Genomic DNA, 26,295 nt, shown 5'->3' on the forward strand with positions numbered 1-26,295 from the left:
GAGCATGTTCATGAAGCTTTTCACGAATGGGATGCCAGATTTTAGATGGGTATTCGTGTTCCTCATAAACCATGGGGCACTGAATAACGCGCGGACTTTTTTGGATTGAACCCTTGGAATAGTGCAAGTTGTATCTCGGAGACGTACCTGTATTGTACTTATCATTTTGTACAGAGTCGCTTTCCAAGGAATTTCCAAGTTTGCTTTTTCTGCAGAGGAGTAGAAATAGTCGGCAGTACACGATATTGCCTTTGAAAATAGCGTGCTCAATTTGGACTGACCATTGGAACCTGCGGTTGAATTGGAGACCGAGGTATGATACCTTCTGAAGCCAGGGCATAGGGACATTTTGAATTTGGAGGCGGTATACGCGGAACTCCTTCTTGCGATGGAAGAGAATAGTCTGAGTTTTGCTCGGTTTAATCTGTAATCGCTAGAATTTATACTATGCAAACGCTTGGTTGAGGGACCTGAAGTGTGTCGCGGATGGCGTCGGGACTGTAACCGGTGGTGAAGAAAGCTGTATCTTCTGCATAAAATGCTGTATGTGATTGCTTGGGAAGTGGAAAATCAGCCATGTACACATTGCACAGGACTGGGGCTAGTGGAGCATCTTGCGGGACTCCTGCAGAGATTTGTTTCCGAGAGGATACTGCAACCCCGATCGTTACTTGAAAGGATCTATCTTCCAAGTATGAGTATTTAGACACGAGGTGAATTTATTAAAATATTTGTTTACATTGCATTATTCTACAAGCTAAAATTGTAAAAAACAGACTTACTTGGTTTATTATTTTGTACTAATTTACTTATTGTATAAACCTTTCAGATTAATTGATGGATCCAAGAAATTTAATATGATGAATTACATATTCTTGAAATATATATAAAATTTACAAGAGCTGGCAATACGGAAAAATAAAAACCTACTCATCAACAATTGTATTGTGGTCACCAGATGATAATACATTCACAAAAAAATACTGCTTGGCGTGGATTTTGGGCTAGTGGTATCTACTTTTCATATCGTCAACAGTAAATATTAGAGAACGAGCTTGGGCAGTACCCGGTTAACTTCGGTACTTTTCGCACCATTTTGCAACGTTGCCGTTTTCAGAGCGACCGAGAAAGTGATCAGGCGAATCCCGCAATAGTTGTTTTGGTGAAAAATAGTAGGGCGTCTAATATGTGCAATTCGTTTATGTAGTCTATTCAAAGTTTATTTGTATATGCGTCATCAAGATGTTTAATGTACTGCCTGCCACAATTTCTAAATTCGTTTTAGAATCAGACAATATTTTCCTTCTCATTTTGTTCTAGTTAAAAAGAGACGCAATGCTGTCTGATTAGTTCGAACACAAGTGACACAATTGTTGATTGCAAAATTCTTGAAAGCAATAGTGATAAGATAAACTCTTATCTAACTCTAACTTATAACCTATTGTGGCTGTATAAATAAGTGTAGTTTTTAGATATACTATAATGTGAAAAAAATTATATTCCAAATTAAAACTTTAGTTTAAATAGCAAATGCAAGAAATTTAATGTGATGAATGATAACATGTCAATTGAAAAGTCCCCGACCTGACACATAGATGGCGCTACTAGAATTAAATCCATATATTTTTTAGTTAGCCCCAAGCCTCAAAAGATGCGTGTATACATTTGACAACTGTCGGATCATTAGTTTGTGAATTATAGCATTTTGAGTGAAGCAACTTTTGTTATTGTTAAAAAAATGGATAAAAATAATTTTCGCGTGTTGATAAAATATTGCTTTTTGAAGAGAATAAATACAGTTGAAGCAAATACTTGGAATTGGTATGCTAAGTTTAGACGTGGTGAAATGAGCACCGAAGACGGTGAACGCAGTGGGCGCCGAAAGAGGTTGGTACCGACGAAAACATTAAAAAAATCCACAAAATGATTTTGAATGACCATAAATTGAAACTGAATGAAATAGCAGATACTCTAAATATATCGACTGAACGTGTACATCATATCATTCACGAATATTTGGGTATGAGAAAGCTCTAAAAGCTATGAGAAAAAAATGACACTGAAAAAAAAAGAAAAGAAAAAGTAGTTACCATACTAACACCAAAGAATGATAGATGTATATGTATATGTACAATAGGTGATACAGGAAATAAAAGCAGAAGTTGAAGCAAAACGACTAAAAACCAAATAAAATAAGAAAACACAAAGGGATGCATGATGACGAAGACGAAAACTGAAAAAAGAAAAAGGGTCAAAATAAGCAGAGCAATATTTCTAGAGTTTCTAACGTTAAGGACAATACAAGAAAGTGATCTGCTGCAAATAAACTAGAAAATACTCAAGATCTAAAAATCTCAAAAAATTGACACGTGTCGCTTAAAAGTCTATAAATCTAATGAAGAAAGTCACAATTGTCAGCTATCGACTTAAAATATAAGTTAAGCTACTATTTTTTTATGATAGTAGTGTATATATTGAGTAGATTGGATGTTTTAAAGCTTATCTCGAAAAATAAAACATCCTTAAAGCTGTCTTTATCTCTACAATTCCCACCAAGCCTAAATAAATGAAAGGCCATAATAATTTCGACCCAATATCATCAGAAAGTATCTTTTTGTATTCGCGGTGGTGGAGTTGCTACCCTAAATCTGGTCCTAAGTAAATTACATAACCATTTGCATCCGATTTTTAAATACATTTAACAGCTTTGATGTGTTTAAAGGTTTGTTTAGTTAGATTAAATTTTAACCTCATCGATAGTATCCAATCTGATCTAAATAAATGAAGCGCCATAGTTTCGCCTCAATAGCGTCAGAGAGTATCTTTTTGTGTATCCAGTCGTTGAATGACTACCTTAAATCTGATTCTAAGTAAATTACATTTGCGTATGACTTCTAAATATTCAATATGAGAACAGTGAAGTAGGAAATAAGTCAGCATATCATCAAAATGCTATGAAAAGCTATGAAAAAAAAATGACAATGAAAAAAAGAAAAGAAAAAGTAGTTACCGTACTAACACCAAAGAATGATAGATGTATATGTATATGTACAATAGGTGATACAGTAAATAAAAGCAGACGTTGAAGCAAAACGACCAATATACTAGACTAAAAACCAAATAAAATAAGAAAATACAAAGCGATGCATGATGACGAAGACAAAAACTGAATAAAGAAAAAGGATCAAAATATAAATAAAGGGTTATAAACTAGTCTTAAGTATTGTCAAATAAGTCGAATTTTTAAAATATTGTCAAAATATTCAAAGCATTGTTGTTATTAACATCTCGAAAGAACGATGCATCTGTTGAGACTATCCATCCACGAATGTACTCAATTTTTTGTGTTTTCACAAAACATCTCAAACAGGTCACGACTCATATATGCCGAAGCAAGTAGTAATCAGGGGGAGCAAGGTCTGGAGAATATCGCGGGTGGGCTAATACCTCTTAAACGACTTCGAAAAAGGAGGGGACTATAGGTTCGGCTGTATATATATTTTTTAATGTATGTTCGCCGATTTCTCCGTAAAATGTGAGCCAATTCTCAAAATTTTTTTATTCGAAATAGTGCACTTCCAAGGTGGTTCCACTGGAACGAAATAGGGATCTATTGGGGGAAAGGGATGGTAATCGAGAGAAGCGCTCAAATTTTAAACGAATATACAAAGTTTTCACATGTTTTTTTTATCTAAAATAATCAGATATTTGTGTATAATGTAACTCTGAGCTGATGTGATGAAAGCACTAACTGTAGCATATAAGAGCTCGTAGAAAATGATTAAAACGTTTAGCTCCCAAACGGAGGTCGCGGGTTTGATTCCCGGTGGGGACGATACATTATTTGTTATTGTTTAGGTAGAACATTTGTCAAATCACCTAGACAAGTTAGCTAGGAACCCGGGGCCTGAACCCCTCCTTATTTGCAATCATTGTTTCTTTATTCCTATTTTTCCTCATACGGGCTGCACCTTTATTTGGGCTACCCATTGTAACATTAAATAAAATAACTGTGTAATTTATTGAACAAATATCTAACACGAAAAAGAGAAAAATAAAATATTTTTAACAAAAAAATTGAACCGACTTCAAGACATAAATAAAGAACTCATCAAAAATTAAAAAATAATCAAACATAGCTTTTTAATATAAAAAAAACATTTTAAAATAAAAAATTACAATAATCATTGTAATAACTAAATAAAAATAACCAAAAATCCTATTTAACCTATCTACTACACGTATTTTATGTTCTACTATATACACACAATTTAGCTTAATACCTACCTGAACATATTCATCTATCTACAATATTATTTTACCTACTACCAACTGATTAACAAAATAAATATAAATTAATATAACCATTTTTTTTCAACCTTGTCATAGGTGAGGCGGATATGAACATATTTGTTATCGAACTTTCTTTGGACAAGAAAATGAAATAGATAGTTACTGTAATTTATTACGAATGATGTAATTTTTTAAAAATATTTTATATATTTGATTTGATTGTAAAGAAGAATGGAGTAATTAATAAAAACTAAATATTTGTATCTTATTTTCTCAATCATTCTTTATCAACTAGTTAACCACCGCACCGCACATTTTTCAATACACTTCTAAATTTTATTATCGCTAATAAGGAATATTTTATTATTAGGAATATTATTATTCGTTGAAACTTGAATGAAAATATACCCTATTTCAAAGATTCAAAATGCTTGAGCAAATATCGAGAGACTTATTAATATGTAGTCAAAATTATTTTACTATTTATCACTGAAAATGTTGTTCTTATTGTCTCAATATGTCTGTGTTATTGTCTACCTTATTACATCAATAAATAATCATAAAAAATAGAGTTCCAAAATGCTGCCATTTTAATGTACAATTTATTGTTATTTACAATCATACTACGAACAAAACGTAAAAATATATATATTATATAAAAACCTATGTAAAGATAAATTCAGCACAGTACTGTCGGTATTAAGGTTGTGGCTAGGACGTCAAAGCCGGAAAGTTGAATATCAGTCGAATGAAACTGGTAGTTCCGAAAATAGTAACTGAAAATACACGACTGAAACAGTCGATAGTAAAAAGTAGTAAAAGCAGTCTGACTGAAAATAGTAACTAAAACAATCGATAGTAGAAAATAGTCAATTACTAAACAGTCAATAGTCGTTTTCAGACGGTAGTTCCCAATGCTAATTGGAACCGCAAGTGTCCTCTAGTGTTGTCAACCTTTGAATCCAGCTTGAATGTATTTTTGGTGGACTAAAGGTTTGTAGCTGTCGCTATAATTTAATACACAGTAACACCATCTGCTGTAAATCCTAAATAAAATTTAAACTATCCTTATCGATACCATTAAATCAGATCTAGATAAATTAAGGGCCATAACTTCGCCCCAATGGCGTCAGAAAGTTCCCTTTTGTACACCCTCGCCGTCGAATGAATAATTATTAAGCTCGGTCCTGAGTAAATTATACAATCTTTCGCATCGGATATTCGGCCGCCGAACAATTAAACGAAAATAACGGTTTTCGACTTCCAGTCAAAGACAACAATCGTCTTGCCGAACGGATGGATGGATGGTGGTGGAGATTCATCGCCAGAAATTAATTTTCATATTCAAATTCGGACGCAGAGCCTCCGATTTTCTATTTTAAACGTTAATATCGCTTAAGCCGTCCGCAGAATAAACGGCAAAGTGTTTCTTTTAAGGTGCTTGGATATTTTAGAGGTTGTTTATCAAGCCGCACCGCAAAGACGAGGTATCTGACTGGATAAATAATCAATAATTCGGTACATTTTTACGTGTTGATGCATAAGCAACGATGGGATTATTTATTTTCAAAATTATGGTTGCATTTAATTTTGTTATATTGAGTTAGAAAATAATGGATTAGAGAAAATGTTATTTCGATTTTTCGCACTAATAAGTGATAGTCTATCGCAAGTTGCTGTGAACATACGACATCAATGTTTGATGTATTGCCTGTCGCAATTTGTAAATTCGTTTCAGAATCAGACAATATTTTTCTTCTCATTTTATTTTAGTTAAAAAGGGACACGATACTGTCTGATTAGTTCGAACACGTAAACTAATGAGCCTGTCAAAGGTGTAAGACTTGGTTGGTTGTCAGACGTATGCAAAATTCTTGAAACTAATAGTGATAAGATATTATAACTCTAACCTATAAATTATTGTGGCTTTATAATTAACTGTAGTTTTTAGATGTACTATAATGTTAAAATAAATTATATTTGATAATATTTTTGTTCAATTACTTTATATAGATTAAAATTTTGTTGTATGTCAAAGTCAAACCACAAATCATTGAAATATAGAATGGGAACTTATATGAGCATATCCGTAGCCATGATTTCAGTGTACTGCCACACCGCCAGAGGGCCGCCGATAAAAATATTACAGATTTCTTTCTTTCGATTATATGAATTATAAATGTCATAAAATATAATGTGAGCGTTGTTTAGTGAGGGTGTAGGAATATTCGTCTGGTCGGTAGGTCGAATTGTGTGGCTGTCGATGCGATTGTTCGTCCGAACACTCACTACTATTTTTGGAAGGAATTTGCACGAGAACTAAAATCACTCATTGAAGAAATACTTGTTTATTACGATTTAATCTGATACATGTGGTCGACGGGAGAATGGACAGGATATTAGGTTAGATAGAGGAATCACCACAGATCACCAGGAGGCAACTGTGAAGGGGATGTTCAGAAGGATTTAAATAAAATATTTTATTAAAATTGTATTTTTTAATTTACCCCTGTAATATAAATAAATTGTTTATTATTTTTTAACCAGCTAATATATATATATATATATATATATATATATATATATATATATATATATATATATATATAAATCTATACAAAGTTATTCTGTACATACACTTTCTAAATGTGAATGGACTCACAAAATATACAGACTTAGAATACGATCTCGCCTGTGTAAGACGGTGGCCAAATTATGCTCTGCCACGCCACCAGAGGTCGCGCAAAGCTGGTTTATTATTAGCTGGTTAAAAAATAATAAACAATTTATTCATATTACAGGGGTAAATTAAAAAATACAATATCAATTATATATATATATATATATATATATATATATATATATATATATATATATATATATATATATATATATATATATATATATATATATATATTATATATAAAATCACTCATTGAAGAAATACTTGTTTATTACGATTTAATCTGATACATGTGGTCGACGGGAGAATGGACAGGATATTAGGTTAGATAGAGGAATCACCACAGATCACCAGGAGGCAACTGTGAAGGGGATGTTCAGAAGGATTTAAATAAAATATTTTATTAAAATTGTATTTTTTAATTTACGCCTGTAATATAAATAAATTGTTTATTATTTTTTAACCAGCTAATAATAAACCAGCTTTGCGCGACCTCTGGTGGCATATATATATATATATATATATATATAAATCTATACAAAGTTATTCTGTACATATACTTTCTAAATGTGAATGGACTCAAAATATACAGACTTAGAATACGATCTCGCCTGTGTAAGACGGTGGCCAAATTATGCTCTGCCACGCCACCAGAGGTCGCGCAAAGCTGGTTTATTATTAGCTGGTTAAAAAATAATAAACAATTTATTCATATTACAGGGGTAAATTAAAAAATACAATATCAATTATATATATATATATATATATATATATATATATATATATATATATATATATATATATATATTATATATAAAATCACTCATTGAAGAAATACTTGTTTATTACGATTTAATCTGATACATGTGGTCGACGGGAGAATGGACAGGATATTAGGTTAGATAGAGGAATCACCACAGATCACCAGGAGGCAACTGTGAAGAGGATGTTCAGAAGGATTTAAATAAAATATTTTATTAAAATTGTACTTTTTAATTTACGCCTGTAATATAAATAAATTGTTTATTATTTTTTAACCAGCTAATAATAAACCAGCTTTGCGCGACCTCTGGTGGCATATATATATATATATATATATATATATATAAATCTATACAAAGTTATTCTGTACATATACTTTCTAAATGTGAATGGACTCAAAATATACAGACTTAGAATACGATCTCGCCTGTGTAAGACGGTGGCCAAATTATGCTCTGCCACGCCACCAGAGGTCGCGCAAAGCTGGTTTATTATTAGCTGGTTAAAAAATAATAAACAATTTATTCATATTACAGGGGTAAATTAAAAAATACAATATTAATAATATATATATATATATATATATATATATATATATCCCAATGTTTTTTTTATTTATTACCCAGGTAGTGGTATTTCTAAGACCGAATTCTCAGTCAAAAGTCAGGAAAGATTAATTGGTAAACGTGGGAAATAGGCAGGAAAGGGAATTGAAATGGCCTAAATTGAATTTATTGGGGTAGTTTGTGTAAAAGGGATTTTTTTTGGTCTGGCAAAAAAAAAGAAACACTACTAGCGTACGAGGACAAATGATCCCCATAATTCAAAACGATTTGCTCCTTGAGAGTTTGATAAAACTTTATTTATTTCGTCGTTAATGCGGTTTCATTTAATCGTATTGATTTCGTTTTGTTATCACTTTCAAATATAGTGGACACTTTCTTATAGTATATGAATGTTACCCTTCATATAACAAGTGTATAGTCATTATGATGAAACATATTTCAATTTTGTATTACTTTTTTATTTTAATGCAAATGTTATTACGTTGGCGTTGATATTTATCGGTATTAGGAATTTTTAGTTAAATTAAATGTTCCACTGCACTCGCTTCGGCGGTACATATATTAAAATTGGAACGATACAGAGAAGATTAGTTTGGCCCCTGCACAAGGATGACACGTAAAATCGTGAAGCGTTCCACATTTTTAGTACTTGAGTGCATGTCTGTCATAGGTTGATATATGTGATTGAAAAGCAGAGACTACTAACTAACCGTCAGAAAGGCTTCATTATAGGATACTCTACACTCGATAGGGTTTCAGGAGGACCTTTGTGAGGTCTTTAATACAGGACAACATGTGACTGCAGTTCTTCTACAAAAGGCCTTTGACTATCTAACTGGGAAATAGAGGCCAGAATGTTCGACTTCATTGCATCCTTCTTAACTGACAGAAGCTTTGGGGTCAGGGTAAATTGAGTAATATCAACAACATATTATCAAACCAACGGTGTACCTCAGGGCTTATGTATTAGCCCATTAATATTCATAATTGCCATGAACTCCATTAACGAAGTCATTCCCACTTATGTCAACGCTCGAATCTATGCTGATGATGTGGTTATTTACCATAAATATACAAACCATAACTAGCCAATCCCTATTACAGAATTGCCTCCATGAACTGCCTGCGTGGGCCGGGCGGACTGGCTTGAAGTTCTTAACAGAGAAGACCGTGAGTGTTCATTTTTGTAGATGGAGAACTGCTTGCGAATAGCAACACTAATGATGGAGGGTAAGAATCTGATAAATAAACCAGAACACAAATTACTTGGCTTGCTGTTTGATCGCAGGCTCAACTGGCTCTCACACATAAATTATATCAAGGATAAATATTTGGCAGACATAGGTCTACTCAAGACCCTCTCCAACATTAATTGGGGAGCACATAAAACATTGTTGAGCAATATATATCAGGCGCTGATATGAAGCAAATTAGACTATGAAAGCCAGTGCTGTATTACCGCGCCCCCTTCATACGTAAAGAAACTAGATCCCATCCAAAACGCCGCTATGAGAATCATATTGGAAGCATTCCGCACCAGCCCAGTTGAAAGCTTACAGAATGTAACAGAGATTTCATCACTCGAGTTACGGCGGGAGCTCCTGCTACTAAACTATGCAAGTTCCCTCAAATTCCGTCCAGAATTGGACCAGTTCACTACCTTTTCCCCACCGAAGACAGACTGGACCAATATAAGGAAGAGGCACTTAAGCCCTTCATTAGTCTTCCAGAGGATATGCAAACGAATAATGATTGTGATCCCAGATGCGAATAGTAGAATCACTACATGGCAGTTCTCAATAATACACACAGACTTCTCTATGAAGGCTCTACACAAGGAAACAAATAGTCCTACAATAAAAAGTTTTTTTAGACAGATAATTGTAGAGAACTATTCGAATCATCTTGTCATCTACACAGATGGTTCAAAACGAGAGAACTTTGTGGGAACTTCCATCACTGACTAGCCTTTCCACTGAGGGGCTGCTGGCTATCTATATAGCCCTATCTGCCCTGGAAGAATAACATATTAGCGAATCGATACTAATAGTATCGAATTCAATAAGTTCCCTAGAGAGCCTAAGATCGGTAAGGACAGTCCACCCTCTGGTCACATCCGTCAGAGAGATACAGACAAAGCTACAATTTAGAGGTGTAAGAATAACATACCTTTGGGTCCCCTCCCATAAGGGAATATCTGGTAATGAAAGAGCCGACCACCTGGCAAGTAGGGAAGAGGAGTTAATCAGGTTAAATGAACTGTTCAGTAAAAAAGATGCCAAAGTTTATATGAAGAGCCTAAATAGGCAGTTGACCCAATTAGAATGGGACCTTCTCATAAAAAACAATAAATTGTGGGAAATTAAGAGGATCTTCTATCAATCCATAGATTATAATAACATCAGTAGAAATAAGTCAAGCATTCTTGCACGACTACGAATTGGACACTGTAGATTGACACATGAATATTTGCTGAAGGGACAGAGCCCACCCGTATGTGATTTGTGCCAGATTTAACTTATCGTCAGACACATCCTACTGGACTGTCAAAAGAGACCGCAAACCTATTTCAACACTTGTAACAAATCATTTATTATTATGTAATTGATATATTTTATAGTGTATATATTCTATTATTTATCATTTGCTATGAAATATTGTATGCTGTTGATGTTCTCTAGCACCTAATGTTTCATAACGCATTGTAACTCACCCTAAATGGCCCAAGAGGCTGATGGATCTAAATAAATAAATAAATAAATGTTTCACTATATTACTAGCAGTTACCTTCGTCCATTTTCTGGCCGTATTTAAATTTCTCATTGGAAGAAATAATGAAATAAATGTCTTCTGTTGTGTGAAGAGTAATAAAACATATTGGATCAATTCATCTAAGACTAATACAGGTCTGCAAGAGCAGTTTTGTGACGTAATCTTTATGTTTTTGGGTGTGCTGAATCGAAAAATGACTCCCCTCTTCTCATAACACGACAACGTTCTTTACCTTTACTACAAGACAAGGAACATATTCCCCCAATGGCAGTATTAAATCACATAGCATTTTTGAGGCTGATAGATTTATAGGAGATTCTTCTAACCCAACAAGACCCAGAAGTAAGTATATAATAAGAAACTTATGTTTATTATTAGAGAATGGAGGTTTTAACTTGAAATTTATATGTTCATTTACAGATATCTCAGCCTGTCCCATCAGTTTCGTTTCAGATTGGATGAAAAACTAGTGACTTTATCCTTATTGAAATTCAGTGGCAGAGGATATAAACTGTTATCGAAGATATTCTGCTTGCATACTAGAAGAACATTAATGCAGATACTGAATAAGGTTCCTATTTGCTGCTGGAGTAGTAACCTCTAATTTTGGTCGTTATTTCAGAAACTTGACTGTATAGACCGAACTGCAGTTGTCATAGTTGATAAAATGTACCTCAATTTAGGTAGGTTGTTAATTTAGTTGATTCTAAAAAATAATAAATAACAAATTTTAGGTTTGTTTTAAATATTAGAGAGATTATGTAGTGGATATATAGTGGATTACGTGTTTTGGGTAGTGGAGATATCTCTGTGATTATATCAATGTCTTTATGGACAAAGAAAAATAATGTAATTGTAATATATCAATAAAATATATTTACTTTTTTATTTTCCCGGTAAAATTAAATGAATTTTTTTTAATTTCCCGTTAAAATTTTTTACTATACATTTTTAAATTTCCCGCTTAAAATTTTTAAAATTCCCGCTAAACATTTTAAAATTTCCCGCCGTAACTAATTGTCATACGGCGCATGCGTAAGCGCCCTCACACGGGGATTCCGAGCGTAACTTAGAACCAATTTTAACATAGGAGATGCGCTTCTAAGTTTCTTATTCTATGATAATAATATATAAAGTGTTATTATTTTAGCGGAACGTAATTTGAATAATTTTGAGGTTAATGTCAGTATAATAAAATGACATATGTATCAAATCGTAATATTAAATAATTACGGCTAGTATTAATTGTAATTAATTATCGACACACTTGGTATTTATAAAACCATTTAGATGAACATTAAGAAGTCAAAATTTATTTAAATGAAATAAACGATTTCTGAGAGAAATTCTCAGAAAAGTGTAATTTTTCCCAGGGCATAGCACTTAAATTAATAGCCCTACTATAAGTAAAAATTGCAATAATTGATTCCAGATTGCCATATTATTAAAAGTATAATTACAAAGATAAATTACCATTATAAAAACCATTACGGTCCTGTGAACTCCCTTGGCAATTTCCGGCTGCATTTCCTAATCTAGAACTTCCATCTTTCTTTTAATCTATTTTATGGGAGTTTACCTGAATTCCAGAAATCCATTTCAGGGCTGTTCTATACCCATCTATCATCAATTATCGATTTTTGTCTACGAAGTTCTAACTGACATTCGTATACATCAATGAATACAAATTTGGGTAACTTGATTATAGATAAACAGACGAAATAATTTTATATGAAGGAAATAATTACAAGTAAATGACCGAAAGAAGAATTATTATCACTCTGAATTAAAAAAGAAAACAAATGTTACAGTTATAGAGTTTATTGAAATAACGTCAACTTATGTTAGAATATTCTCGTCGAAATATATGCAAACATTCTGGAAGTTTCCATTTTAAATTGGGAATAATGCAGAATGAACAAGTTTGATGTGTCTTTTTTCCTTTAATGGCAATGAGAGATACTTAAAGTCAAATATCGCCCTATTGAAGTAAAATAACCCTCTTGATAGTTGTTTTTTGTTAAATACGGGAATAATTATTTTTCTATAAAGTCTCTTTATTCTTTTTACAAAGATACATGAGAAAATCTACTTTTACTGATGACATTTATCTCTAGATCATTGTAAAGAGATAAATAGTTAATGCCTTCAAATTTAAATTCATCAGTGTCAATAAACCTGAATACTATTAATGTGTTTATTTTACAGGAGATAGACAAAATATAATGAATATCAAGTAATAGAGTACATCTTGTTGCATGTTGGCAACACTGCTTTCGTGTAAATAACGCGACGCATATATATTGTTCAGTTTATATGCAAAGTCTTGTTTATTGTATATTTTAGTGACTTAATTTGAATGATATATAAGTATCTGTGATAATCATTGTATATAAAAAAAAACATAATCGACGAGGTGGAATAGTGTGAGAAATCCAAATTAACTGGTCAATTGAATAGTCCCGTGCCTACCATAATAAAACACATTTTTTTGGCAAAATTACTTTTTTTAATTCAACATAATTCCCTTCAAGAGTGATACACTTATTATAGCGACTCTCCAACTTATCGATACTTTTTCTTTGAGATGGTATCCAAATGGCCAATACTTTGTAAAGGTAATAAATATATTTTCCATTTTCCTGAAAATGATGTAGTTTTTGTCTGAAAAAACCGGTAATTACTTTCCGGTACACCTGGTAAATAGATAATATATATCGTTGATTAAAATATATACAAGCTACGAGTAACAATATAATGGCAAAACCACTATATTAAATATAATATTAATTATTTTCTGTAACCTTAGTTGAATCATTGAAATGAATCCTGTTATTGCAAAGAGTCTCATTAAGGTGTCCACATTTTCTCTGCGCTAATGATCGGAAGATCGAGAGGCACCCTTGTATACTGACGCGAGAATAAAAGTGCCTCTCGCTCTGACTCAGGTGTCATTTGAAATTATTCCTCGAATCCGCTTACAGTCGAGGGTTTCACAGTGAAAGAAGCGCCCGTTATAATAACATCGAAAGTTTCTAAGAGGATTTCCTTAATCTTGCCGAATAATATTTACATTTCCATTGGTTTAGTGCGCCAGATCCTATAATGGAGTAACGTGGAGTCTCCACAAGTGGTATACATTTACTGAAAAAAAAAATGGTTCCTTCTAAAGTCAGGCGTAGTAAGCAGGAATGATTGAGGACTTTTTTGTTCGTGTGTCTCACCCACTTAAGTGTTTTTTCCCTTCTACTATTATGTAGGTAGGTTTTCCGTAGAACATTCAAAACATATTTTAATAATCATTCAATTCAATGTATGTTTTTTTATATTTTTCAAAATTAATTTATTAGTTTATAATTTTTTACACTTAAAAACAGCATTTATGGAGAAAAATTGGTACAATGCATATTAGTCCCACATTTTTATATCATTTTCTGTTGCTTGTTCTCATCTTTCTGGTTATACAGCGATACCGTATGGATCGAAATAACAATGTTGGTTTGGCAGCGAATCAATCATCGATTCATTTTCACACTTTTTCAGCATTTCTGTGTTCCAGTCAAGCCATGAGGCAGCGATTTAAGCAAGTGGGAATCAAAAGGTGCTATGTATAGTGAGTACGCAGCAGTAGCATATTTTTCACCACCCTTGTAACGTATGGCAGAGCATTGTCATGCAAGAGGATAACTTTACATATGTCACTCGTTATTGCTAATTTTTTTTTGCAATAATACGTCGTTAAATTTGCACAGTTGACCTCGGTAGACATCTGCAGAAATAGTTTCAGCAGCCCGTAATAAGATATTCCTTGGTGATTCCACCATATACACAACAAGACTTATGACTGTGGACATACCGCTTTAGTGTACATGTGGATATCGCTTTCCTGGACTAACTCACGACTCTTGTGCTTCAGGTTGTCGTAGTAGATCCATTTTTCATCGCTAGTCGGAGCACACCAAAAAACTCTTTCTATTCTTGTGTGGTAAACATTTTTCTTTATAACTATTTAGTAATTTAATTATTGACAACTCTTTCTATTCTAGCTCACAGTATCATCAGCAAATGTGACCATTGTTATTGTCTGACTTTTAGGGATATTATTTGTATAAAGTAAATACAATATCAGTCCAATGACACCATCTCGTGGTAGATCAGTTTGCATTAAGCCAAACTATGCTGCATCCTCTGAACTAAAGGAAGAAGAACTAGAATCAGAAGGCGCTACGTCTACAAGAGGATGACTTTCTATCTGTTAATCGTTATTTCTAGTCGTTTTTGTAACAATATCTCTTAGACTTTGTTTAAATGGTGTCAATAAACATCTGCAGTAGCAGTTTCATTTAGTTATAACAGCCCGTAATACACTACACATGCAGAGCACAGACTGATCGTGAACATTTTGCTTTGGTGTTGATGTTGATATGGCCCTTCTGGACCAAGCCATAACTTTTTGAGGTTGGGATTATCGTAGTTGATCAACTTTTCATCACCAGTTATAATAGGTTACAGAAAGCCCTTTCTACTTTGGTGGTAAACTATTTACTACTATCTACAAGTATTTAATAACGTTGGATAGCAATTTAATACTGTTATTGACAGCTGTTTACAATTCTAATATTATGACTTTTAGCAAGTAGTATATGATATCACTGGTATTAAATAAAAATAATATCAGTCCAAGGACACTACTTTGCGGTCCAAGGTCAACTTGTATTTCAGGCTTCCTGCCCTACTCTATCAATCTACATCCGTAATATAATGTGGCTGATTAATTGACGAGTGTTTATTTCTAAATCCAAATTATTGAGCTGAGATGAGTTGCTTTTCTTCAATAATTAGTTTGAAGCATTTAAGAACACTTTTTCAATATGACTGGTGACTAGTGATATTGTTTGATTTGATGTTTTATCATTGGGTAATTTACCAATGCAATACTATAATATTAGATAATTTTTTGGTTGGAGATTTTTTGGTATCGAAATTTTTCTGAACCTTGACGACAATTTCTTTTAGAGTTATTTGATTTATAACTCTACTTCATTTCTATTTGAACGAGATATGGTTTTACATCCATCATTTGATTGGAAAATATTTGCTAAGTACTTAGCAAATAATTCCGCTTGTTTGGCTTCTTTCTTCGTTTACCCATTCTACATATTCTTTACGAACTGACTTTTAAAGAGAATAATCAGTATCTTGATCGTCTGCCAAGTTTTTTAGAAAGTCAGTAATCATTTCAATTTTCGCAATACAAATTTTCAGTTTCGTGTTGTTTACTCTTGAGTTATTATTGGTCCAGTTTATTTAGTACAATATTATAATCTGGTACTTTGTTTTGTTGTCTTGTTTTACGCTTCGTTTCTTCGAGCTTTCTAACATCTCTTGAGTAGTTTATACTTGATATTTTGTTTTTTTAGTATTGGGGAATTGTTTAATGCCGTTTTTTTTTGGTAAAATTACCACCAGCAATAGTTTCGAGCTGAACAGCGGCCTGGAAAATTTCAGTCAACTTGTGTGGTAGCAAGTTTTCTAAACGCCTTTAAATAATTCATTCATCAACGGTTCAGATGTCTGAACATTCTTTGAGCTAGAATTTCGTCCCATAAGTATTGCAATTAATTGTCATCGATCTTTTTGAATCTCAAAACTGATATTTATCACTGATATCAAAATCGTTAAAATAAAAACCGACAATTGAAAGTTCTTGAAGGTGTCTAATGAATCTCGGAATCAGATTAATTCCTCAAATCAACCAATAAATGTAATGGATATGGAAAATGCTATTTTAAACATTCCATGACATTTTCCCTAACCTTATATAACGACGATTCGACCAAAAAATGAAGTCATTAACGATTTAAACGGTTACGTTTACTATGTGTAGCGTATGATGTATTGCATCATCGTCTCTTGGCTTGGTTATTACTCTTAATTAACTCGTTCATCGGCGAGACAGTGTTGTACCAATTACAAGCGATAGAGTGCCATAAATCACGAGCCATACGACTGACAAAACAAGAATATTCCCGGTTTGATTGGTATCTATTTTAGGCGCTAAGTTGAATGGGATTTTGTGGAGAAATGTATGGAGCTGTCGAAAATATTCATGCGTTCTGATTTCGCGAAGTAAATTAAATTCATCTTGTAAAATTGATGAACAGTAGTTCTTAATTGTTTTCAATAAGAAGACGTATAGAAATTTGTCAAGGTTCAATAAAAGTAATAGTTCAATAGTGTAATATAGTATTCACAAGGTTTGATTTCAGAATTCACAAATCACTAACGTTCAAAGTGGTAAACTAATGGTAATCGAGATTAAATAAAAACTTGATTATTTCGATTTTAAATACTACATGTGTTCGACGGGAGGATGGACAGGATATTAGGTTATGTTAAGGAAGTACGGAAGCGTTGTGGAAGTGGCACTGTTACAAGGGGTAGAGAAAAGAGAAAGAGTCATTTTTTTCCTTATTCAATGATGACCAGCTAGAACCAAATGGACTTTTGCTGGGTTACGACTGGGATTGTTGTAGTTGGTTTGCTACCGAGGGTTTAATTAAGGTGTTTTCGTGTTCTAAGGCGCCTATAGAGAACATTACACTGAGCATGTTCGTGAAATTCTTCACAAACGGGATGCCTGATTTGAGGTGAGTGTTGACGTTCCTCATAAACCAAGGGGCATTGAGTAATCTGCGAACTTTTTTGGATTGGAACACTTGCAGTAGTTCAAGTTGTCTCTCAGAAACATACCTATATCACACCTGTACTCCGTAGATGCAGATTGGATGGACTAACATTTTGTAAAGAGTCACTTTCTGGGGGATTGGGTATACTTTTTCTACAGAGGAGTGGAAATAGTAGGCTGTACATGCCATTGCCTTTACAAATAGCGTGCTGTATTTGAACTGATCATTGGAATCTGTGGTTGAACTGGAGACCAAGGTATGAAACTTTCTGGAGCCAGGGGATAGGGACGCCAGGATTTGTACCACGCAACTGCCTGGTTCAGCTGGTCTTGAAGTCTGTTGCGAGTAATGCCGGGACTATAGCAGGTTATGAAAAAAGCGGTATCATTTGCATAAAATGCTGTGTGGGAATGTTTGTGAACTGAGAAATCAGCCATAGAAAGGTTGAATAGAGCTGGGGCTACTGGAGCACCTTACGGGACTCCTGCGGAAATGTTTACGAGAGGAGATTGCGTCAACGATCCTCACTTGAAGGGATCTACTGTCTAAGCATAGGAAGATTAGGTCATTCGGTAGATCAAGCTGTTGTGCTTTGAATATTAGACCTTGGTATCATACTTGATCGAAAGCCTTGGAGACATCTAAAAAGATGTTTTTTCGACCTTTTCTTAATGCCTGGTGGATTGTTGCTGCGACGAGGGCAGCTTGACGAAGGCTTGAATATTTGGCACGAAAACCGAATTGTTCGTTCGGGATTATGTGGTGTGCGTCTGTGAAGTTGTTTTAAAGCATGTAATATTGCTTTTTCGGCAAGTTTGGAGCAAGAGACGTCGTCGTGGTGGTCTTTTATAGCCGGGAACCGCGTGGTACCAATCTACCAGCGTTGTTAAAGTTTGAACTTAATGTAGGTGAATACGTGATGGCCTAAAGGGTCGTAGCGGTCGCTATATACTATATTAATTAAAATAAAACTAGCCAATAATGTAATAATTAATATATACACTCTCATCAAAAGTTTGAGAGCAACCAATTTTTAGTTGTCATCAGAAATACCGCAATATATTATTAAATAAACCTATTAATATTGAAGTTAATTATTGTTACAGTAGTGCTTATAACAACAACCAAAAAAATTGTTAGTTGCTTATCAATTGTCTCTTACTTTGAAAAAATTGAAAAAAGAGCAGTACACATCTTTTGATAACAAAGGTTACCGCACCACCAATTGTTGATTTCTTAGAATTGGTGGTTTTAGTAATTGATTTTTGTATTGAATATAATCTAATCTATTAATTATGCTTTAAATATATGTAGTTTAGAATTCAGTGTAATTTCAGTGTGCTCATAAGAGCATAAAATGCCAAAAAGGAAACATGTCTCTTGAACAGCTTAGTGTTATCCGTGTTTTGTGACAAATACGAGTATTATAAGTATCAAATTGCACTGTTGGAGGAAATTAAGATCGGAAGAGATTTGGACATCGCAAATCTATAACAAAGCAGGACGGTAAGTTTGCTGCAGTGTTATCAAAACGAAATCGACTTTTAACTGTGTTTCACGTTATCCCTGTTGGCATGAGAGGATATGTAGCAGCTAAAAAAACGAGAGTAACTAGTACTCATAGGAGAAATGGATTTAAGTGGACTAAAAAATATATAAACGGAAAAATGTGGGTGAGCTCAGTTTAAGATATCTGGATCTAATCGGCTAGTGATTTTGTACTTGGATCAAAAGTTAAATGGGCTTCCAAAACATGCCCTGTGTGGACTGTAAGGCATGGTGATGGTAGCGTAATGGTTTGGAAATGCCTCGATCATAATAAGCCAAATCAAATCTGGTCAAATGTTTAGAATATATGGAAAAATGAAAGTGAAAAAGAAGGTTATCTTAAAATAGTTAAAGAAAGTGCTATTCCTTCTGACGGAAATCTAATTGGTTGAAGGTTTGTTCTTTTTCGTCAAAATTGTACCAAAGGTTCATAAAACAAAAAAGAAACGAAATAATTAATTTTGCAAATAAATAAATGGCCATTACAATTGCTACACCTCTCCAATATCGAACTTGTTACTATCGCACAGTTGTGAAAATACTTACAAGTTGCAAGACACTGCACTTTCAATACTTAAATAATTTAATAAAAAGAATGAGTAAATTTGAGAAGAAGTAATTAAAAATAAGGGATACTATTTTGACGGGGCCGCAATTTAATGAAACATGTATTAATTTTTTTTGTATTAAATGGTTTCATTCCAAACGTACTAAAACCTTGAATTATCTGTCATGGATTATCACTAAATTACTAAATAAATTTCCATTAATTGCTACAAAATACGAAAATCGAAACAAAAATAACGTTATTTTTGTTATTATCGCATAATTTTCTTGAGTATATATTCGGTGTTTATTAAACTTGCCTTTCTTGGTATTGGCGTGGATTATTGTCACTTACAGCCACTGAGGGGTGGTTCCAAACATTCAAATTGATGAATATAATCAACTCTAGCATACTAACTAACTTAAATCAAATATTAAGATTAATAGGGGCATGAGGATTAACCCTTACGCCTCAGCCAGTTGCCAAAAGCGTTGGGCCAATTTGCCCATAAATCCGATTGTTTCCTATAAGTCGGTGGTTGCATGTTAATAAACTATTATAAGTAACAAGTATCAGGCGAGTCTGCAGGCTTAAATCCTCTACAAGTTGTTAAAATATCTATTAATTAATTATAAAAGTAGTACAGGGAATAAATAAAATAATATGAACACCATGCAATTGACACATGGGCTGAAAAGCCCCGGGCGTAGCAAAGGAAATGCGTTTGTTTTTTGTTCAAAATTGGCTTTATTCATCAACGTAATCTCCATCAAGAGCCACACAATCATTTCAGCGTCGCTCAAAAAGAACGTGCTCCTTTGATATCTCTACTCTGTTAGCTAACTCACGCAATTACATTTTTCGATTATTCAAAAAAAAATTGTGGATATTTTGATGTTTTCTGATGTTATCCCCTAATTTGGATGTCCACTGCGTTTTGCATCATCGGTGTCTCTATGACCACGTTTGAAGTCAGAAAAACAACGTTTTATTGTTATTTCTAAAGGAGCGGGATCCTTATAACACTTTTCAAGCCATTGCTTCGCTTAAACGGTATTTTTTTCATCAAGAAGCTGTGTAAAATAAAATCACGAAATTGTTTTTGATAGACTGTTTTGAAAATAACAATAGTAGTGTCACTCTTAGCACAATCTTTCTTTTTTCATCTTGTTCCATGTTGGGAACACTACCTCCGTATAAATAATGCGACTCGGATTTAACATAATATTCAGTTTACATGTCGAGTCTTGTAGCTTACACGTCAGTACTGTAAGCTTTCTTGTACGACAGATTTGTGATCTTTCAGATTTGAGATGAAAACAAATGAATTGTTTAATGCTTTACGAGCGACAATATACATGATAATGATAGCAAAACATGGTAAAACATCATGAACGAAGAGCAATAGTGACCGAAACCTAAAGTTTACTGACAGGCAAAATAAAAATACTGCGGTTAAAGTGACCTCGACACTCAATGCAACCCTATTTCGACAAGAATAGTACAGTTGGAGTTTAACAAAGCTAACTTTAATGGAATTTGGTTGCGATTTCGAAACCCCTTATAATGGAAGCCAACACCAAGCTGAGAAAGAAGTATTACAACGATAATAAAACCTCCACAATTGATGATTGTAAGAATGTGGTCCAATGAATCATCGTTTACATTTTTTCTTCAAACGACTAGGTTTAGGTATGGAGAAACACAAAAAGAAGCCTGTGATACGGACTGACTGCTTCCTACAGTAAAGCATGTAGGACATTCCGTCATGATTTGGACGTCAACATTGTGATAGTCAGTTGGTTCTCTGGTCCACTGGCCAGATTACTGTGGATGAATGTTTCGACACCCTCAATTATGAATTTGTTACTATGATTGAGCCTCCAGAATTACGACAATATGGAACCATCCATATTTCTGTAGATGTATAATGTCATTAGACGTCTTAAACGAAAAAAATTGATCTCATTAGAAACTAATATCTGGACAATAAGTGACTGGACGGAAGGTATCTTAGTTGTAATTATTTACTAATGTATTAAAACAAAAAAACATCGTTGTTTAGTACACTAGTTTTAATAAATTAAAACATTTACTTTGAGAATATTTTATCCGTATTGCCGATAAAATATATATAATTATATAAAATAAATATATTTCGGATATAATATTTAAAAAATATTATATCCGAAAAGTTAAATTGATTTTTAATTTTTAACGGAGAAAGTAATTAAAGTTTCCTAACGTCTAACGACACATTGCAGAGTTAACTCGAAAAATTAGAATAACAAAATACCGAGGTCAAGATCTTTTCGACAGCATTCATAAACTTTTGAAGTCGAGTTAGACAAACTAGAACATTAATTAAACCACACAATGCACTCACTGCTGTACAGCTCACAGTAAAACTAATGAAATAGCGTCTAAATACACTGTGTTCAATGGGAAAAAAATCAAATTTTAAAGCATTACAGTTAAAACAAAAGTAATTCTAGAAAAGTATCTATTTTATAAACCTTCGCTGGGTTTTATTTTTAAATAAAATACCCTCCGAGTGTTTTCAATCAAATCTTACACGCTCTACCAAATATTAATTTTTTTATTTAAGTAAGAATTTGATGATCATCAATCAGTGAATATATGATCTGCAGATATTACATTTATTTCCTATGTAGCAGAACAAGCAAATTACGGCTTAACATGTATTATATATAGTCTAATAATTATTGACAAATTATTACTAAAGAAATAAAAGAATTTTATGGACAAATAAAGCAAATATGAAAAAAGATAATAAATAGTGGCAACAAGTGGAAAAACAGAGGAAAAACAATTGTTAAAGAGAAAACGCGATAACGAGTACTATTTTTTTTATAATTTAGAGTCTCATTTTTATCAACTAGGGTTTATCTGGACTGGACCTACTGTTTAACGTTGGTTCTGAATCACAGTCCTCTGTATTGAGATACCGACTGCGAGTGATCAACAACTTATAACATAACACTCAACTGAGAAAACGTAACAATGAATAAAGAAGAGATGATACAAGTAATATAAAGACAATAAGACAGGATGCTAGAACTAAATACAGAGAAACAACAAAACTAGAAGGAATGAAAAATAAAGAAAACAAAAAGTTACAGAGTACACTGATAGCAAAATAAAAGATATTGTAAATAAAACAAAGGACCCAGAGAACAGTAATAGTAAAGATCTTAACACAAAACCATACAAGCATGAATTTACAAAATTAGTACAACAAAAGAACAGAAACAAGAATCAAAGGATAAGAAGTCAACGTGGACGAAGACGGTCAATATGAAAAAACAGTATGTCAATATTAAGGGAAAGTGATTAAAACACCAAATAAGAACTGAACAGAAGGATATACAGAAAACAAAACAGGGTGTTATATATTTCATGAGATATTATATTAATCATTAAATATGTAACTGATGTAAAAGGTGCCAAGTATTTGACACAATTATACTCCTGAAATAAAATTCTCAGTGGTGTCAGTCATTAAAATTAATGATCCACTTTTCATAGATTTTTTCTCAGCTTATGCTAGATTTTTCTTTTTTTGCAAAATTAAAGAATCAAAATATGACATGGAATGTTATATGGATCTGTATGGACCGTTCAAATTCGCTACAATATGGCTTCATTAATTAAGTATTATTAAAAGCAATAATCAACGCCAACATTATTTTTTTCCAAATATATGATAATACCAACAATGAATCACACAATCTGTAACAGGCTTTAATGTAACAGGTCAATTGAAAAGTCCCCCGCCTTACACATAGATGTCGCTACTAGAATTAAATCCATATGTATTTTAATTAGTCCTAACTCTCAAAAGATGCGTGTATAAATTTGACAGCCATCGGATCATTAGTTTGTGGATTACAGCATTTTCAGTGAAGCAACTTCTATTATTGTGAAAAAAATGGATAAAAAGGTATTTCGCGTGTTAATAAAATATTGCTTTTTGAAGGAAAAAAATACAGCTGAAGCAAAAACTTGGCTTGATGCCGAGTTTCCGGATACTGCCCCAGGAAAATCAACCATCAAGGATTGGTATGCTATGTTTAGACGTGGTGAAATGAGCACCGAAGACGGTGAACGCAGTGGACACCCAAAAGAGGTTGTTACCGACGAAAATATTTAAAAAATCAACAAAATGATTTTGAATGACCGTAAATTGAAACTGAATGAAATAGCAGACACTCTAAAGATATCAACTGAACGTGTACATCATATCATTCACGAATATTTGGGTAGGAGAAAACTCTGTGCAAAGTGGATGCCGCGCGAGCTCTCTTTGAACCAAAAAAAAATGACGAACTGATGATGATATGTGACAATGGATGAAATATGGCTCCATCATTTCACTGCGAAGTCCAATCGACAGTCATCTGAGTGGACTGCCTACGATGAACCCGCTCCTAAGCGTGGAAAAACGAACTGGAAACAGTCGGCTGGCAAGGTTTTGTATTTTAGGATGCGCATGGAATAATTTTCATTGACTACCTTGAAAAAGGAAGGAGCATCAACAGCGAATATTACATAGCGTTATTGGATCGCTTAAGGGACGAAATCGACGAAAAACCGCCGCATTTGAAGAAAAAGAAAGTGCTGCTTCACCAAGACAATGCACCGTGTCACAAGTCAATGAAAATGATGGCAAAAATCCATGAATTGGGCTTCGAATTGCTTCTTCACCCAAAGTATTCTCCAGATCTGGCCGCCAGCGACTATTTTCTGTTCTTAGATCTCAAAACAATGCTCGCTGGGAAGCCATTTTCGTCGAATGAAGAGGTGATCGTCGAAACTGAGGGCTATTTTGAAGCAATGGTATCGAAAAGCCGGAAGGTCGCTATAATCAGTGTATCACCCTTGAAGGGAATTATGTTGAATAAAAAAAACTAATTTTGCCAAAAAAAGTATTTTACTATGGTAAGCCGGAGACTTTTCAATTGACTTGTTATAATGAAATTCTAAACAACATCTAGTATACTAGTACAATGGATATCTAGTAAACTACAGCTATCTAATTAACTAAATTACATTGAAATAATTGTGTAACACGTATAATGTTAGCCCTACGAGTGAATGACCATTTAATTAACTCAAAAGGATTTAGTCAATCTTAGTGCGTAAGAAATAAAATAACTACAACATAGATCTTTAATGAATTAATTTTCAATGAACAAAATTATTAAATTAATAATGAATGCGATTATATTATTTACTTATTTAGAGTACCTCTTTTGGCCCGTGGATATTTTAAGACCACTAATGGGTTATATTATATATTAATTCCTTTGATAATAAAGCATGAATGGAACTAAACACGTTAATTTTATTATAAGTGAAAGTTACTGCTAAACTTCCAAAAGCAAGTTATGAAATGACAGTAAATATAATTAGAGCATACATTAGTGCCCCTTATTAAAATTTAGCTCTTAATAGAACTTGCGACATCATAAAGATTATGGATTTTGTAAGCCAGTCAAAAAGATCAGGAACTCTCTTTTATTACATTCTTACATTAGATATGCTTGATATAATCTTAATTTACAAACTAACTTGTTACTATAGTTACACTTGTATAACTATAAGAGCAAGAAGAGTGCAGGAAAAATTAAATTAGACTACTTAAACTAAGGTTAAGGGTAACTTTGTATAGTTCGGTTCGCTTCAATCTTTAGAGTTCTTTGTATTGTCCTGTAGCTGTATTGCTTCCATGTTGCTATTATTTAGTAAACTTCTTTCATATTTTAAGGCGAAATCTTGGATAAATTCGTACATTAATTTGATATAGTGGTCATCATGCAGTTCGTCCCTTCGTTCATCATGCTTACGTAGCGATAAGCATTGGTAATTAATCGAAAAACTTTGGTTTTGTAGCGTTGGATTACTAATAGGTTTGGTGTCTTGGATGCATCCTCATATTTGCACCAAATAAGTTCAAACGGGCTTTTATAAGTGTTTTAGTGTACTGAAATTATCAGAGATTTAGGTGTAACAGTGGGCAGACTTCAGTCTTTTAATATTTCAACCAAACAAATTAGGTTGCAATCCAAACAGGAATTATTCACCCAGCAAATTGTAATAGAGGTCTATTATTTATTAAAAACATGCTTTTAAAAATTTATGCGAAAAATATATGGTTAATATTCTTTTTGTAAACTAAAAAATCATCATGTGGGTGCTAGAAGATCTTTTCAATATGCTTAAAGATTGTGACTGATATTTTCAGTACGAAACGTCCAGTATTCGAAAATTTTGAGAAATCATCAACAGCAAATGCCTAAAGACATGCTTTCCTAAGATGTTTTGTATCAGTCAACAGTGGATTAATGCAATATGTAAACAATTGTCTTAGTAGTGGATCAGATTTATAGAAAAAAAAAACTGAGAACGAGA

General features: G+C 33.2%; 1 protein-coding gene and 1 non-coding gene across 5 annotated transcripts in view; one reads left to right on the forward strand and one right to left on the reverse strand.

The window, feature by feature from the left end:
- The window catches only part of Trpm (Transient receptor potential cation channel, subfamily M), a 245,845-nt gene that overhangs the window by 64,892 nt on the left and 154,658 nt on the right, over window positions 1-26,295 (reverse strand). The gene's annotated exons all lie outside the window — the stretch shown is intronic.
- Window positions 8,842-8,948, forward strand: LOC143201815 (U6 spliceosomal RNA). Its single transcript, XR_013007022.1, has one exon. It is a non-coding gene; the product is annotated as a U6 spliceosomal RNA (small nuclear RNA).

Source organism: Rhynchophorus ferrugineus, unplaced genomic scaffold, assembly GCF_030347505.1.
Source record: "Rhynchophorus ferrugineus isolate W39M unplaced genomic scaffold, kcgeb_rfMv2 rfM8, whole genome shotgun sequence".
Lineage (NCBI taxonomy): Eukaryota > Metazoa > Arthropoda > Insecta > Coleoptera > Curculionidae > Rhynchophorus > Rhynchophorus ferrugineus.